General features: G+C 37.5%; 1 protein-coding gene across 48 annotated transcripts in view; it reads right to left on the bottom strand.

Moving 5' to 3' along the window:
* PTPRD (protein tyrosine phosphatase, receptor type D) overlaps positions 1 to 17,334 on the bottom strand; it is a 436,352-nt gene that overhangs the window by 346,959 nt on the left and 72,059 nt on the right. The gene's annotated exons all lie outside the window — the stretch shown is intronic.

Here is a 17,334-nt window from a genome sequence, read left to right as displayed (position 1 = left end):
CACCGCGCGCACGCACACCCGCGCGCGGTTGGGGGCGGGCGCGCTGACGTCACTCTGGGCCGGGCCGGGGGACACGGTGGCGGGGCGGGGGGGCTGCGGAGTCGGTGGTGCTCCTTTTCTCTTCTCACCCCCCAAAAAACCTCCGTGAGTGAGAGAAATTCACTGGAGTTTAGATGCTCGACTTCTTGTGCGGGTGCGCCGTCAGACGGTTAAACCGCTGGGGGTTGTACCGGACCTCCCGGCCCACGAGGGGTGTGACAGAGTGTTGCAGAGCGATATTTTCTTGTCAGTCATCCTTCAGTATGGCTAGTCTCAGATTTTCTGCCTGAAGAACGGTCAGGTACCACGCCAAGTGACAGCACATGTTGCTTGGCGCAATCGGTGGTGTAACGTTGGGCTAAAATAGGGTCTGTCCGGGCTCTTCTTACCCTGTCCTGCCCAGTCCTCAGCAGAGAAGGAACAGCGCATAGGACGTAGGATTTAAGTGAAAAGTGCTTTGGAAAACCTCAGTGTTAACTTTAAGGTGTCTTCAGAATCCTGGAACATATGTCCTCTGTGACACAGTTCGTCCTGTGTAAAATAGAGACTGGATGTAGCACTTCCTGCCATGGACTAGTTGACAAGGTGGTCAAAGGTTGAATTCAAGGATCTCCAAGGTCTATTCCAACCTAGTTGATTCTGAAATGGGGGTAGAGTGTTAGGATAAACACAGTAAGTGCTAGTCCATCCTTATGGTGATGGGAGCCCATTATTATTGGTGCTGGAAAAGTGGGCTTCCTGGCTTCATCAGAATGAAGCTGCGGGCGCACCATTGACCAGACTGGTGCTTCTAGTCCTGAGTTCTGTGCTGGCAGGCTGCAATCTGATCAAGCTGTGTAGTCCCTGATTCTGAAATCAGCCATGTTGGTGTCTGCAAAATTCATTGCAGATCAATGATACTTTCTGCAGAGGAGAGTGATTTGGGTGTTTTCTATCATATTAATCGTGCTGTATCATCCTGTGGAAGATAGTGCTGCCAACATGAAGGCTGATAGAAGTGAAGATAAACTCTGTTCTCCCCAACTCCTATATATTGCTGTCTTCTTTTGATGTTGCCAGTGACATCATTAAAACTGGTCCCCTGAGTAATCTTACACTTAAAAGATCACTAGTCCTTTCCAAAAAGTATGTTTCAAAATACAAGTAACTTTGTAAAATAATTATTTTTTATGATAAGGTAGCTTATCACTATACTAAAGAAAGTATCTTTAGTGTAAGTATACTAAGAAAATATCAGTATATCAGTTCTTATCAGTATACTTAGCTGTTTTAGTGTTCTTCATGCTATGATCCTGACATAACATTGAAGAATTGAGCAATAAACCCATGTATTTTATATTTTCGTGTGGTATCACAACATGGATGTGTTTTGGGGACTACATTTAGCTTTCCTTTATTTTACGTTTGTAAGCAGCTATTCTGTCTGTTCAGTTAGTCTCACAGAACACATTAGGAAGAAATGCATCACATTAGAAACAAATGCATTTCTTTCTGTTAAAGTATTAAAACCAGATTTCCAAGTTTTGCAGTGATGCTAAAGAAAAAAAAAATAAACAAATAACCTAAATTCATGAAGTAGCATTAAAACACTGTATACTTACAGTCATTATACTGCATATCACCATTTGGTATCAGTAGCATAAATTTTGTATTTGAGATAGTAGTGTATATATATACATACATAAATGTATATATGTGGTTTGTTAATATTCCTTCCCTGTTAAGAGGAGATAACACAGCAAGAAACCTAATTCATTTGTTACAAACTACTTAATTAAGGTGGATTTTTTTCCCCAAACTACATTAAAAATTCAAACACGGCATTCTACACTGGTGTTCTCTTTTTGCCAAGATTGCAACAGTACATTACTCTAAAGTTAGTACAGCATTGAATTGGAAATATGTTTACACATTTTATTAACTTTGAAATGTTTCCTGAAAAAACACTGGAGTATCTCTAAGATAGTACTTAAAGTAGGTTTGGAGTATAGGAATGTTCCATTAATTTATTTTTTTTTCCAGAGGTGAAAGGAAGAAGATTGTTTTATTTGAAAGTAAGTATCATGTATTCCCTCTAAGGTTTTATCAAATTATGCATCTTTCTGTCATCATTCAAAATTAACTGTTTAAATCCTGTTCTTCCTGCTCACACAGCCACTTTCAGAGTCCTCGTGGAGGCTACGGACCAGCAGTGCAAGTCTGATCAGAAGCGCAGGATGTGAATGCAGGTTTAAAACTCAAAAGATGTAGCAAGGGAGGAATTGAAATGGGTCGGCTTTCCTGAATTTGTCTGAATACCTATCTGGGACCATACTCTTGAGTGACTTCTGCCATAGCTCTTCAAGTAAAGGACGAACCATATGCCTTCATGTCTCGGTCTCATGAATTTCCTATATTAAATAGCACTTTATTCATAGTGTCAGTGTTATTTTCCTCTCTTCTGTTCTACCTTGTATTGTTGCTTGCATTCCTGGTAAATAACATCCCACTAAACTCTTTAGCACAGTAAGACATTCCATTAAAAACTGGATCCAGTGGACACTGGGCGGACAGAGCAAAATCAGGAAGGCGAGGGGGAGCAGGACAGGTGGATCAGGAAGGTTACTCTATAGTTGCCTCTCCCTTTTTTTTCATACATTATGATAGCCATATTTTACATTTTCTTGTGATTAACGTATGACAAGCTGTTGGCTGAAATCTATCACATGATTTGTCACAAAACTGCAATAATAGATATTTTGGGCATTGGCTTACAAAATGATTATAAAAAATGTTCCTGAGTTGTGGTACTGATATTTGAAAATTCTAATTTATAAACCACAGTCACTTTGAGCGCCTATTGTTAAAAATAATAAAACACTACTAGACAAGTAAACACGTGTTATCTGTATGCAAAAACTTATTCAACTAATTCAGTTTGACTACACGTCTTTTAAGTCCTGATTTAGTACCTCAGCAGACATTCTCAGGACTTGTCTTCATCTTGTAAACATTTGTGATTCATATAAATCTTCTAACTGATGAAACTTAGGTGGTTAGACACAAAGGTATGGAAAGGAAAGTGATTTTCATTGTAGTTTTTTATGATCATTTTTGCCACATTTGCTGTTTTTCCCCTGCTGTCTTAAGGAAATGAGGCTTTATACACTTCCATGATCTGCCTGGTACTCAAACAACTTCTACATGTACCAGCACATTTTAAATCTGTTTGAAAGGATTCAGGTCTCCTATCCTACAGGTCTCAAATCTTGGTCTAATTTTTCTTCTGTGGAAATGGATGTTTGAAAGACAAGGGAGATGAGCAGGCTGGTCCACACACTCACCCCAGCCCATACATTGGGCCATTCACACCACATGCCCTACCATAGACCCAAGCTAGCAGGGCGGTTGAATCAGGTGATGTAGCACATTAACTCAAGCTCATTAGACTTGGTTGTTTCTGCTTGTCAGGGGAAAACTTGTTGTACTAGCTCTTTGGTTTTGGACTGGGGTGAGGTGTTTTGGTTTGGATTTTTTAAGCAGAAAGTGCGAGTCCAAAAAAACTACTAAGTAATCACACAGCACATGAAAACCTGCAGGGACTTGGAGATGAAGCAGGATCAGCTTTATCAAAGTGCACTATGGTGTGTGCCACAAACTGAAACAGCAGCTTATGTAGGGAAAGCTGTAAATAAGATTTGTATTTCTGGACTGTTTGGAGTATCTCAGACGTTGTGAGAACTCTGCTCACTATTTAGAAAGGGTATATTTAGAATACAGAACACAGTGTGGTGGAATTGTTTTTGAATATCATACATGTATATATGTATAATGTATATATGCACACAGATGCAGGAGTTCTGTTGCAAGATATGTCTTCAATTTGAATGCAGTGTGATAGACGGAGTCTTTTGTTCTTTTTTTTCAGTCTGGATTCAAAATGTAACCTACATGGGAAGAAGATACCACTAAATTTTAAGGACAGCAGCGGACAGCTAAGACTAGAATCTCAGAAATATTTTCTAATATCAGAAAAGGAAAATGGTATCCACTAATGGAAAACCAATAGCCAGATGACAGCTTGCTAGTTCACATCTTTTACAACAGCAAAACAAAAATTAGACACCGTGCATTACTTTTTGTGTGTGATTATTTAATGGATGCTCAACAGGCGTTAGGGAGACTAAAGCACCATTTTGCACACAGAGGTCAGAGATCACAGTCTGTATAACACTACTTGATCGAAATCTTGATACACTACTTGATGCAAATACTCATAAGTAGCAGAATTCATATATTTAAAAACTCAGGAAGACACTAATACTGTAACTCATTCACAGAACTGGAAGATTTTGTTAATATTTCACTTGAACACTGACTTATAGTTCCTAAGGAGACACTGCTGGGTAGTTTACACAGCTTTTATATAAAAGTATCCAAAAATGCTTTCTAGAAAACAGGATCTCACAGACTAGCAACAACTAGTCCAAATGAAGTCTCATCAATATGAATGTTTGTTCCCTTCTGCAAAACTTCAAGGAGATTCAGATCACAACATCTTATATGGCAGTGCTATGCTGTCAGGGGGCTAAACGGGATATAGAGGGAGGAAAATGAAAAGTCTTAGTTTATTTCCCAGCCTTGAACTTTTTACTTCTTGAATATAGGAGTGTTATGGAAGAAGCTACTCAGTCATCTGAGGGAGGGAGTGTTGCTCCATCCTTCTCATGTTGCCTCCTTTCTACTCGTAAATTAAGAGGCATAGACAAGAACTGGGAGGCAAGAAATGGATTGTCCCAGCAGAGGTGCTACATTAGGAAACCTTGCAAGACAGAATGTGAAAAAGGAAAATAAAAATATAAAATTGTTTTCAACATCTCTCTCCTTACAGTTCCCTCCAGTTAATATTTGAAGGTCATTATTGCTGTGGGCCTATAAATATTTCAACCACAGTATAGACAAATATCTGCAGTACCAAAAGAAGGATATTTTTTGCTAGAGTGGACCCTGTCACGCTATGTCTTGCCTTTAAGTCTGTCTCAAAATGGCCAAGTTCACACCTCTTCTGTTGAATCTGATCAATTTATACAGATGCAATTAAAGTAATTTTTCTCCTCAACGTAAATCCCATTAACTTCAGAGAATGTGTTTTCTAATTAAAAATACAGAAAAGTGTCTGTGACTAGTGGACAAGTGTCCCCATTACTAAAAAATGGTGTCATGTTTGATAATTATGTTCAAGCAAAGGACTTTATGAAAAATCATGTTATTCTCTCATTTCTAAATGCAGTTGTTTCAGAGGAAGCTGCAAGTTTAATGGCAGGTCAATCTAGGTAAAGCATCCTGAAGTATTTAGTGTTATCCCAAAGTCTGAGGGCTACTAATCCAGCACTTTTCATAAGCACTGTGTTCATCTTATTTTCAATTTTAAATAGAAAATATTGCAAATTCCATGAATCCTGATATCAGAAGAACACATTTCTACACTATGACCTTGACTGTGTAAACAAATTGCTGAATTTCACTGAAACAATAAAAATTATTTTCTTATAATCACTCTGTTTATATTACCTTTCCATTGTTTCAACTTATGTTTCCTTCCATGCGATCTATTAATCTCTGAAAGCAAGCCCACTGAACATTTACTGTTATAGAGTGTAGTATATAAACTATGCACTATCACATCCTTTTACGGAAGACTGTGTATTTTGGGCAGAACAAGAGGTGTTAAAACCACATTATCCAAACAAATCAGCTCACCACACAACATTCTGTAATCATTTTCATTCTCAGCAATTCAATTAAAACAGAAATTAGGACAATGAGAAAGATCTATATTTTAGCCAAAGAAGTTATTAATGAAAAAGGAATGGAAAGATTAAATCTGTTGTATTGAATCCAGATTATTAACAAGCTCGGGTGCCAAGTCCTTTTTCTTTCAATGTTGAAAAGCACTTTTCCACATTAAACTAGCCCTTTGAGGGAAATCACGTATTAGTCTCAGGGGGTTTTTTTCAACAACAGAAAAAAGCTCCTCAAAGTTCTGTTATAAAAATAACAACCCATTCCTCATGAACTTCAGCAGACATTTTTTTTGATGCAAATATAGTTCAATGACCTCCATAATTTTTTCTTTTTTCAATAAACCCAAACTAGCACAAATGTGAACTGGTGAAAATCAAACCTGCAACCTAAGAATTTGCAGGTGTTTTCTCATATGATTCCTTCACTAAGAAGGCACAAAGGACATAACAGGGGTGGTAAATTTCAACTCCAGTGTTTATGGAATGATAGCAACGTGATTCATGTTTTTAATCTCAAGTAGGTTCCACATATTCAGGTTGCAGTTATGATTTTAAAAAAATAGAAGACAAAGAAATAGAGATTGTTTCTTCTCCAAACTCCTTTTTATTTCCCTCCTCTGGATTTGGTTCTGTGAACACTTGTTCAGTTTTGCAACAAGCAGGTTTCTTCCCTCCCAGTGAAGCTTTACGTTCTCTTACAAGCAATCACATGCACTGTCTTTCAAGAATCATTTACTTCTTACATCTTCTAATGTGTCCTTTCTCTCTGTCAAATGACTATACTTTTTTCACCTTAAATCTATGCTTTCTGAAATTCCAGCTTCTCTGTTCCATTCCAAGATGCTGAGCTACCTTTTCATTTATTTCCGCTTATATTCCTTTCCTCTTTTCCAGATTTGCCTTGTTCTGTCTTTCCTCAAACACCTCTGCCATGAATTTTTCTGACTCCCAAATCCCTCCACCTTTCATTCTAGAAATACACTTGTGCTTATATATGTAGTGGGGAAAAGGGGAAGTAGATAATATAACATAAGCTGTATTTTTTGAGATCCCAGACAGGTCAGCACATTCTTGCTCAACACATTGAGATGTAGCAAAATACTATAGAATAGTTAGAACATTGGGGTTTTTTGCATCCAGTACCTACACTCTTCCAGAGGATGTCCTTCAGAAACTGAAGGCACTGAGGCAGGGAGCAGTTCCAAACACAGGGAATCCTACCGAATATTTCTTCTTGATACATCATTCAGTACCTACATGCTTGGTTGGCTATGCATTGCTCTTCTCCCTTCCTAGGTCCAATTCATTTTGGTTCTACATAGTGTAAAACTGATCTCAGAAGGAGCTGATTTATAGCTAGAATTTGGAAGCTGGTTTTCTTAAAGGTTTTGAGGATATGGAACTTCAAAGAAAAGAAAAGTTTAAGTCACTTTTATCTGGTTCTAAGAAATAGGTCACAAATATGTCATATTGGACGCCTTCAGGAGCAGTAGTAGAAGGCATTAGCTGTCCTTTCAAGAACAGCAATGACCTTGGGATCAGAAGGATAATTATTCAAATGACACTGGCATGATTGTCCCCTCTTTTCAAATAATTAAGGAGGTAGAAATTCCAGAATTTCCATAATTCTCTGTAAATAATAATGCCAATCTCAGGGCATTTATAACAGTTTGCCCCTGCAGACTCTGTAGTGAGCAGCAGCTGGTTTTGTGGGCTCACTTGAGCAGAGACTATTTAAAAAATGTAGCTTGAAAGAATACTGTAATCTTTTTTTCCATGCTGACTCCCGAGGTGGTAAAATGCAATGATGATAGTGATGATAGAGGTGTCTTCCTGTAATTATTCTCTCAGCACATTCAACAATATACTGAGTGCTGTCAATATGATCTGAAACAATAAAGTTTGCTACCAAGAGATAAATCATTATCTCCTTCCATCATATGAATTGTCTTACATTCTACAGATGTGCATGCGCACACACACACACACATGCACAGCCCCTTTTCTAAAGAGATTTATGAAAAAGAACAGGACAAACTTGGGATGTGGTAAAGTACTTTCAGTCAGGACATTTTCTATGTACATAGTAGTTTCCTTTTTTTAAAAAAGAGGGAGTGACTTGTACTGGACACAAGGAAGTGCTACATTTATGAAAATTAATTTTTGTATGATTTCACTAAGAAGAAATCAGTGAAAGAAAATGTGTGTTTTAGTTAAAGTAAAAATAAAGCTGCAACTTAGACGATTTTTGTTCAACAAGGATTGTTAGTTCACTTGATAATTCCTCAAACAACAGACAGAAAGAACATTAAGAGTGTGTTTGGAACATTCATGAAATAAAAAAAAAAAAAAGGAAGGAAAAAATATTTTTAGGTATTCTGGTATTCTACCAGTCCAATGCTTTCAAACATCACAGGTTCTACTGGCTCATCAATCCCATCAGTTACCAGGGAATCTAAACACTGCTGCAGTTGGTCCTTTGTTCAGTGCTACCAGGATGCTGTTCATCAAAGCGTAATATTTTGGCCTCTTTATTCCGTTGTTGCTAAGCAGGAAAAAGACAGACATGCCTTCAGCAGAAGGAGATATGTCTCCTCTTCCTACTCTGGTAGGCCTAGGTGATGTGAAGCCCATGGATATAATGAGCCATAAAAACTGAGATATATTTATAAATGATCATTTCATTTTGAAGAAGAATAAAGGAAAAGGAAGAATTCTGAGTGTAAAGGGAAGTTTCAAAGATTGTTTTCATTCACTGGGATCATATGATGCAGTAAGCCACCAAAAAAATCATAGAATTATAGAATATGCTGAGTTGGAAGAAACCCACAACGATCATTGAGTCCAACTCCTGGCCCTGCACAGGAACATCCCCAAGAGTCACTCCATATGCCTGAGAGTATTGTCCAATTTCTTCTTGAACTTTGTCAGGCTTGGTGCTGTGACCACTTCCCTGGGGAAGACTGTTCCAGCGCCCAACCATCCTCTGTGTGAAAAACCTCCTTTTATTAATATCTAACCTAAACCTCCCCTGACTAAGCTTCATGCTGTTTCCTCCAGTCCTGCCACTGGTCACGAGAGTGAAAAGAGATCAGTACCTGCCCCTCTACTTCTCCTCACAAGGAGGTTGTAGACTGCAATGTCTCCTTTCAGCCTCCTCTTCTCCAGGCTGAACACACCAAGTGACCTCAGCTGCTCCCCATATGGCTTCCCCTCAAGGCCCTTCACCATCTCTGTTACCCTCCTTTGGAACCTCTCTAAGAGTTTTATATCTTTCTTATATTGCAGTGACCAAAACTGCACACAAGATTCAAGGTGAGGCTGCACCGGTGCAGAGTGGAGAGGGATAATCACATTTTTTGACCAGCTGGAGATGCTTTGCGTGATTCCTCCCAGCCCTCCTGGCTGCCAGGGCACTTCTGACTTATATTCAGCTTGCCATCGACCAGGATCCCCAGATCACTTTCTGCAAAGCTGCTCTCCAGCCTCTCATTCCCCAGTCTGTACACACAACCAGTGTTGCCCCACCTCAGGTGCAGAATCCAGCACTTGCCCTTGTTAAATTTGTTAAAATAAGCTTTTGTATGGCCCTGATAAGTATTTATGAGACCTGTTTCACAAAAACAGGTTGTCTGTCAGGTGCTGATGGCTTACATTTCTATTTCAACCCTGTATCTGGTTTGTCTTTAAACAAACATTTGTTTATGCTTCCTTTACCTGATGATTCAAAGTAGCTACATTAATGATCTGTACTTTTCATTATTTAATGTTCTCCCGATCTGCAGAAGCAGCATCTGAAGAAATTTACTTCTAAAGGGATCTGACAGACAGAAAGCTTCCACTAATGTGGAGAAAGGGCTTCCCAGAGCTGACGTTTACTTTCTTTCACACTGTGTTATTTTGTCCATGACTACAGACATGGACAGTTACCAAGCACTGTCAGCAGTGATGCTATTGTAGTTCTATGCATAAAAAGCAAAAGGACTTAAAGTTTCCTCATGAGAGGAAGAGGGGGAGGCAGGCACTGATCTGTTCTCTGTGATGACCAGTGATAGGACCCAAGGGAATGGCCTGAAGTGTCAGGGGAAGTTCAGGTTGGATATTAATAAAAGGTTTTTCATCCAGAGGATGGTTGGGCACTGGAACAATCTTCCCCTGGGAAGTGGTCACAGCACCAAGCCTGACAATTCAAGAAGCGTTTGGACAATGTTCTCAGGCATATGGTGTGACTCCTGGGGATGTTCCTGTGCAGGGCTAGGAGCAGGACTCAATGATCATTGTGGGTCTCTTCCAACTCAGCATATGCTATGAAAGTTGTCTTTTTCTAGTCCTTTAGTAAATGAAGCACAAGAAGAAAGTACCTTATGTTCTTGTGAGTATCAGAATGTACTTCCCTGTGAGGTTTTGAAAGGCCGTACGTCACAATCTGTGTAGTTAATATACCATTTCATGCTAGTATTCAAAACTGAAGAAAATAGAAGTGAAAATTCAGAAAAGTCAAAATGGTGACTTTTTTTCACTCCGTTGTGCATAGACAATGGAAATACACAGTTTACATATATAGCTGATCATGCATTTTGTACCTCTTCTTGCAGTTTTGGTTTCATAGATAATATTGTTAATCTATACAATAAGTGTCACATAGATTATAGAGACAAAGGCTGATGCCAGTGCGTACACACAGCTTAATTGTGAGCATACTCTTCCATTCACACTATACTAAATGAGGTGAGTCTTCTGTTCAAAGCGATGTATTTAGGTAAGCATTTGCAGAAGCAGAGGCACTGCAGAAGCAGAGACGCAAAAATGTAGTTATATTTCCCTCTAAAGTCTGCATTAGTCTGCTGAAACTTGTAAAATGGCCTATGAAAAGTATATTTTTATGAGTATAAGAATGGAATTTATTCCAAAGATATCCAAAATACTGTCACCAAGTGGAAAACTTGTAAAGAAATACTAGGAGATGATATTCCCGGAGCTCACTGCTAAAACCTTGGTGATTTCCATCTCCTCATTACTCCACTCTCTTTTCCTCTATATTAATTGCTTTCTTCTAGTTATGATACAGCAGCGTAATTCAACTCTCCCTACAAAACCAGAGTGGAAACCTGAGTGCTCTGAGAAAGTCATGGGATCTGGCTAGTCAACATAAGTTTGTCAGTTGTCCTGGTTAAAGATTTCATTATTTGCTATTGGCAGAACATGTAGGCATGAAACATTCATTAGTTAATTATTCTAAGTTAATATATGATATCTATTTAAAAGTGGGAAACTCACTTGCAAAAATAACTTGGTACATTGTGTGCTGCTTATTGACTGGGAAAAAAATTATAGTAAATGATGAAGGATAAATAACTGTTGTTTTCCAGAGGTTAATATCAGATCAGAACAGGTGTAAATACCATCTTAACACAACCCAGTTCAAAACTATGTTTCTGAAAAGATGTTTCTCTTCATATATATAAAAGCTATTTGTAATTACTATAGAGAAAAATTACGAAAAGAAATTCTTCATTACCAAGAGAAAAATGAATAATGCACATTTTGTCTCTGTTTCAAAGATCCAAGCATGATTAACATGAGTAAATCCATTTGTGATATAGATAGCTCATTAGAATATCTTTAGAAATTCCTAATCTCCAACCAACAAGGTGCATCAGGACTCTTTGTTTTCATGCTTCACTAAAACATTTGGAAATACAGAGCTCTTAGACTAATTATTTATGAAAACTGCTTTGTGACCACAAAGCAGTTGGTCAGATTACGTACATAAAATGTGATAGTATTTTATCTTAATGTAAACTTTTTTACACTGTATGGTATCATCATCCAATATATAACTTAAGGGTTAAATTACTTATTTAAAACTTAACAGTAATGAAATTCAGAGAATCATTAAGATTGGAAAAGATCTCCAAGATCATCAAGTCCGACCTTTGACTGATTACCACTATGCCCACTAAACCATATAATGATTGCCATGTCAGTTCATTTATATAAAAAAATTCATAAGCATTTCATTTATAAAGTTAATAAGCAACATTTTCCTTTTGTTGAAACGTGCCATTATATGATTACCAAAAAAAAATAGTATAGGATGCTGTATAAGGAAGCGAGAAAAAGTATTTTCAGTACTAAATATTGTCAGTCTGTTCTTAGAGCTTTTTAGATGTTCTTAGCCTGTAAGTTTTGGAACTGAACACAGACCTCTGTCTAGACTGACCACACCTTTAAGAAGCACTTGACCTGGAGTGAGATGGAATATCTGAATAGCACTGATTTAACTTGGCTCTCTCAGATAACTTAAATTACTCTAAAGCAGGCAAAATGGTTAACTATGAAAAAAAATGGAAGGTTTTCATTAGAGGGAAGATTATAACTATGTTATCAAACAAACACCTTTGAAGACCACACTCTGAAATCAACTATGCTTTTAGAATCTAGAACAGAAGTTATTTTTCCTTTTGTGTTCTAGACTATTTTGGAGGTGAGGGGTTGTGGGTGGGTGGGGAAAGGATGTAGGAGGCACTCTTAATTAAAGGAAAGCTTCCAGCCCTCACAGCTATACAATTTATTAAGTGGTAAGAAATCCATATTCCAGAGTAATCTGTGATTTGGTCTGCCTTTTAGGCTATCTGGCTGATAGCTAGCAGTAATATTTATGATTATTCAGAGTTACTGGTGCAAAATGCTTCAGAAATGAAACACATATCAGGAATTTCTCCAGAGTCAGTCCTCTTTACAGAGTTTAATTTTTCCTGCCTGCCTGAGGTGATCAGTAGACACCCTGTAGCTGGATTTTCTCTCTTATACTGTAATGATATCATACAAAGTGCAATCAAATTCCAATTAATTCTTTTAAAGCTGTGATTACAATTGAGCAAAATCTTAGCTTGGCAAAAATTACTGTTATATTTAAAGCTGGGTGTAAACATCCAAAGTAGTACCATGGCATTTCATGACACTTTCCATTTTCCTATTATTTAGCATGTATCTGCTATAAGTAAATTATAAGCATGGAAAGAAACAATAGTGGAGTGTGTTGGTGACTCTGAATTGCATCAGGAAAAGTCATGCATTTTCATGTCATGTCAAAGCTTCCAGAACAGAACCGTTTTTCAGTTCTTAGAAACTTGGGGCACCCAGAAATTTGAGTACAAGTTCTCCCTTGACCCAGAGGTTTTCTAGAAGAGAAACCCAGATGTTTCACTTGACCAGTAGATGACCCTGCCTGAGTGGGGAGGGGTGTACAAGGCCACCTCTAGAGGTACGTCCTAGCCTCAACCATTCTGTGATTCTGTAATAAAAAAATTTCCTGAAGAAAGTTCAACAACTGAGTACAAGTTCCTATTTGATCACTAGAGACTGCTGCGTGCTAGGAAAGAAAAAAATCATATTTTGACCATGTTTTCTTTGTATGTCTTTGTACCCCTTTTTTTGGACAGTTTTTGTAAACGCAAGAAGCAAATTTACCTTCAGACCATACATTTGAAGTCAACATCCATCAATATCATTAAAAAGTTAAGAAAAAAATAAATACTTCTGCAACCTCATCTGGAGAACTTCAAACTCAGAATGCTCTGAACTACCAACTTCTGTTGTTAGCTTAAAAAATAGTCTATCTATAATTAATCAGTTTTCAAGGAAGTACAGGAGAGGATGATATTTAATGTGATGGTGGTGGAGGGGGATTTGCTTACACTATCTACTTACTCTTATATAAGGACTTATTCGGCAAAGAAACTTTCTACTGCTAATAGAGCCCTTCTACCAACAGGACAGCACTACTTCAATGTCAGCCCTTAATGTACAAAGTATTTCATGTCCTAAAGAACTGATTCATGAAGAACTACTGTCCTCTTATCTTTACCAACACTGCTCAGTTGATAAATGATCTCCCCGTCTTAAGTGCATTTCTAGTGATGCCTTAAGCCCCTAATGGTTTTTTTATTTTTCTACCTTATAAGTTTTATAGGTAATAGAAGTAGATTTTAGAAGGAACCCTTTCTCCCTCTTCCCCGTAGCACCCCTTAGTTTATACATTCCTTAACACTCTTACCCATTCCGTACTCCCCATATCAGCCCTATCCCCATATCCAGTAGAAGATGTTTTGTCTCTTGTCAAGGCAAGGCCTGTCTTGTTTGGGGAACGCTTGTATCTTGGCCTAAACCGCAGGACGGAGTCAAAGAACTAGGTGACTCTGCTCTCTGTACCCCGAAGGTGATGAAGATTGATGAAGAGAGGGTCCCAAAATGCACCCCAGACCCAATTTCTAAGGGGTGGGCCACGGGGTGGACCAGAGCAAAAGTTACGGGGCGGACACACTTGGGATTGGTCAGATATTGTTATAAATGTAACATCTCGGACACAGCCTGCGCGCGCGTCGTATACCATCAATTGCCTTGGCACGATTAAACCCTTTCCTTATCTCACCCTAATTAACGGCTCCTGGATTTTTTTCTTAGCACCAGCTGAGCAGGCATCACTAGATGTACAGCTGACTTACCATTTATCATAATTATTCAACAAATACAATGCATAAGCATATTCAAATCCAAATCTAGGTAAATCAGAGAAGTGTAAGCTTTTTCTCTTTCAGGTCCTGGAAAACTTGTGTAGAAGCATAAAACTGTGGTGTACCATGATGACTGTAGTTCTTTAGTGACTTTTCTTCAGTGATGCCTTGATACCCTCTGGTAGCAAAGGGATATGAGGACTATCAAAACAGCTGACTATAAAAGTTGCTCTGACAGAGTCCAAACTGCCATTAATTCTTCATTCGCTGTAGAAATTAGTGCAAGTGACACGGGGATATTTTTTGTTCAGATCTTCTTGAACAAGAAATTTAATTTTGTGCAGATCTTTTATTTCCTAATGTGTAATTAAGACATGGACATCTCAAAATTGTATGCCTCAACAGGTAACCAGCTTTTGTCCTTAATTATAGGCGAGAGAAACAATTTAGCTTCTTGTAACTGTAAAACCATAATTTTATGACAGAAAAATTTCATATGAATGTCTGCATGGAGTTGAATTGGGGGCAGGAAGTTGGAAATATCTGGACTCTATCTGTGTAATCAAAGAAAACAGAAATGAAAGAAAGACTGGAGTAAAAGGAAAAGACAGTCCTGGGTCACTGGGCTTCAGAGAAAAGAGGAAAAACTTCTCAAATCATAAGCATGTACATGCCTGAAGAGAAGCCAGAATAATTTAGTGTTTCTATTCTTCTGCTGCCAGCAAATCTCTGAGAAATACAGGTATAAATTTGTGTGTATACCTATTGTTGATAATTCTGGAGGATGGGAACTTTCTGTTGTTGTCACTTACCCTCTTGGTTCAAGGAATGAAGGTCTGTGTAATGAACCTAAGCAGAGATTGCAGTTATTGTGAGGAAGTACTTTGAATGCTTTGATTTCCAGTCACAAATGGGATTATGGGAGTGAGAGATGCTAGCTTGTTTGGATTAACCAATTCAGGAATGTTGCGTGCTTGCTTTCTTGCTTGTTTGTTTGGTTTCTTTTTAACCACTGGGCCACCATCAACCTTAGTGTTATTTAGCGAAATTCCTTCCCATTCACACACAGGTGTCAATATAACATTTAGCTGGCAAGCAGCAGCAACTGCTCACTGGATCATCAGTATCAAAAATTATCTTTAAAACTGGAATAAACAACCAGATTAAGACACCCAGATTTCTGTGTCACACCAGCAGATTGGCAGAACAGAATTAGAGGTTAATGTGGAAACACAAGGTCAGAATCTACTTTCTTGGGCAGCTCAAGAAAGAAGAATCAGAGAAATAATTCTAAAGCAATTCAGAGGGTGTTTATGTTCCTGTGATTATGGAGAGGAAATGCCTTCCAAATTTTGTGGTATTAAGCTTGTTACAGATAATTAGTGTTCCAATAGAGAGCTGACTTCCAGTTCTTCTGTAATTTTGACAGTTAAAAGATATTCCTACAAAGTAACATGAAGCATGATTCTTGCATATATTAGTTTCATCCTATCAACAGCAATGAATTCACAACTGCATGATCAGAACACTTGATAGCAACAGGGTTTTGCACCTTGAAAACAGCTCATTTCAAACAGAGGTAACCAGATAGTCATTGTTAACACAGAGTAATGGAATGTCTGCATTTGAAGACTCATCAAGTAAACAGATTATCCAAAATGAGACAGAAATAAAATTGGTGACTGTATCAATATTAAAAATAAGCTATTTTTATAATTGTTTAAAGATAGAACAGAATTAATGAAGTGGTAATGCAAATGCATTAAAAGAGAATGCAGGCAAGAGTAAAGAATATGCAACAAGCAAAATGCAAATCATAAGTGGGAATTAAAGGTCAGTTTATTCATGTTAGGAAAATCAGTTTGTCTGAATCCATGTATTTGCCAAAGTTGGGGTTGTTTAAGATGGACGGGAAAAGGTGTTCCTTTTTCAGTTTTTCTCTTACACAAATATTTGGAAATTTGTGACAATAAAGGCAAGTTTACATCACAATTCACAGTGTAAAAACTTTTTGTTTACTTTATAGTCATCACTTCCTGTCACACATATTTGGAGCTACATTATCAGCTTTTTGTTAAATAAGTGATTGCATTAGATTTTGTTTGGGTTTTTTTTTAGGATTTGCTTGTTTCATTGGTTGGTTTGGTTTTGCTGTCTTTTTCTTTTATTTTAATTTGCCAGTGTTAAGTGTTCCGAATTGCAATTATGAGTGGTCATAAAATAAAGTCATACAAAGTTTTTCTGCAATATGTTTCTGAGGTGTAAGTCAGTCTTTCCTTTCTGCTCTTTAAAGTCATAGCAAGACTCTGCACTCTCTCAGAGTTTATGTTTCCCCATAAATCCAACCACAGTCTAAAGAAGCACTAAGAATTTAAGGTCTTAAAACCAGAATGGTCCACCACCTGTTCTCCATGAATTGGAATGGCTTTGGCTTCAGAAATCTTTCTTTTATGGGATTTTTGTACAGTAAAACAAATGAAAAGTTCCTGATACTTTTCTCAAGTCTTCCATATCCAGAGCAGGTCACCATATCTGACAATTTGAGTTGTAAATGAAAGCTATAACTCCGATTTTTCCTTGTAATTTTCAATGGTGTACTGTTAGGTTTAATCTTCTCCAAACATAGCCGCATCATAAAAAAGTGGTTTTATTTATAATTAAATGTTAGCTTTTTATTTCAAGCTAGTGGAACTTTTCTTATTTTCTAGGAAAAAATCCAGTTACTAAGGCCTGTCATTTTTAAATTGAAATGAAAGTTAAAACACTTTCTGTTTTCGTAAGAAGAATTTGTCTACTGGGGATTTCTTTATTACATTAACTTCTGCTAGCTGTATATACTGATATATGTACTGAAATAAATCTTTCCTATATGTATGCCATGTTATTATATCGAAAAGTTCAGGTTCAAGAACAGTAAAAAAGTTTTAAAGCTTTAGAAGCATTAGGAAAACATTTAAAAAATATAATGTATCTTCTCCTTTATAAGCACTTCTGCA

The sequence above is a fragment of the Neopelma chrysocephalum genome, unplaced genomic scaffold (genome assembly GCF_003984885.1).
Source record: "Neopelma chrysocephalum unplaced genomic scaffold, ASM398488v2 Primary Assembly neopelma1_96921, whole genome shotgun sequence".
In the NCBI taxonomy this organism is placed as follows: Eukaryota; Metazoa; Chordata; class Aves; order Passeriformes; family Pipridae; genus Neopelma; species Neopelma chrysocephalum.
The sequence above is the reverse complement of the archived record's forward strand: the minus strand, read 5'-3'. Positions and strand labels throughout refer to the sequence as shown.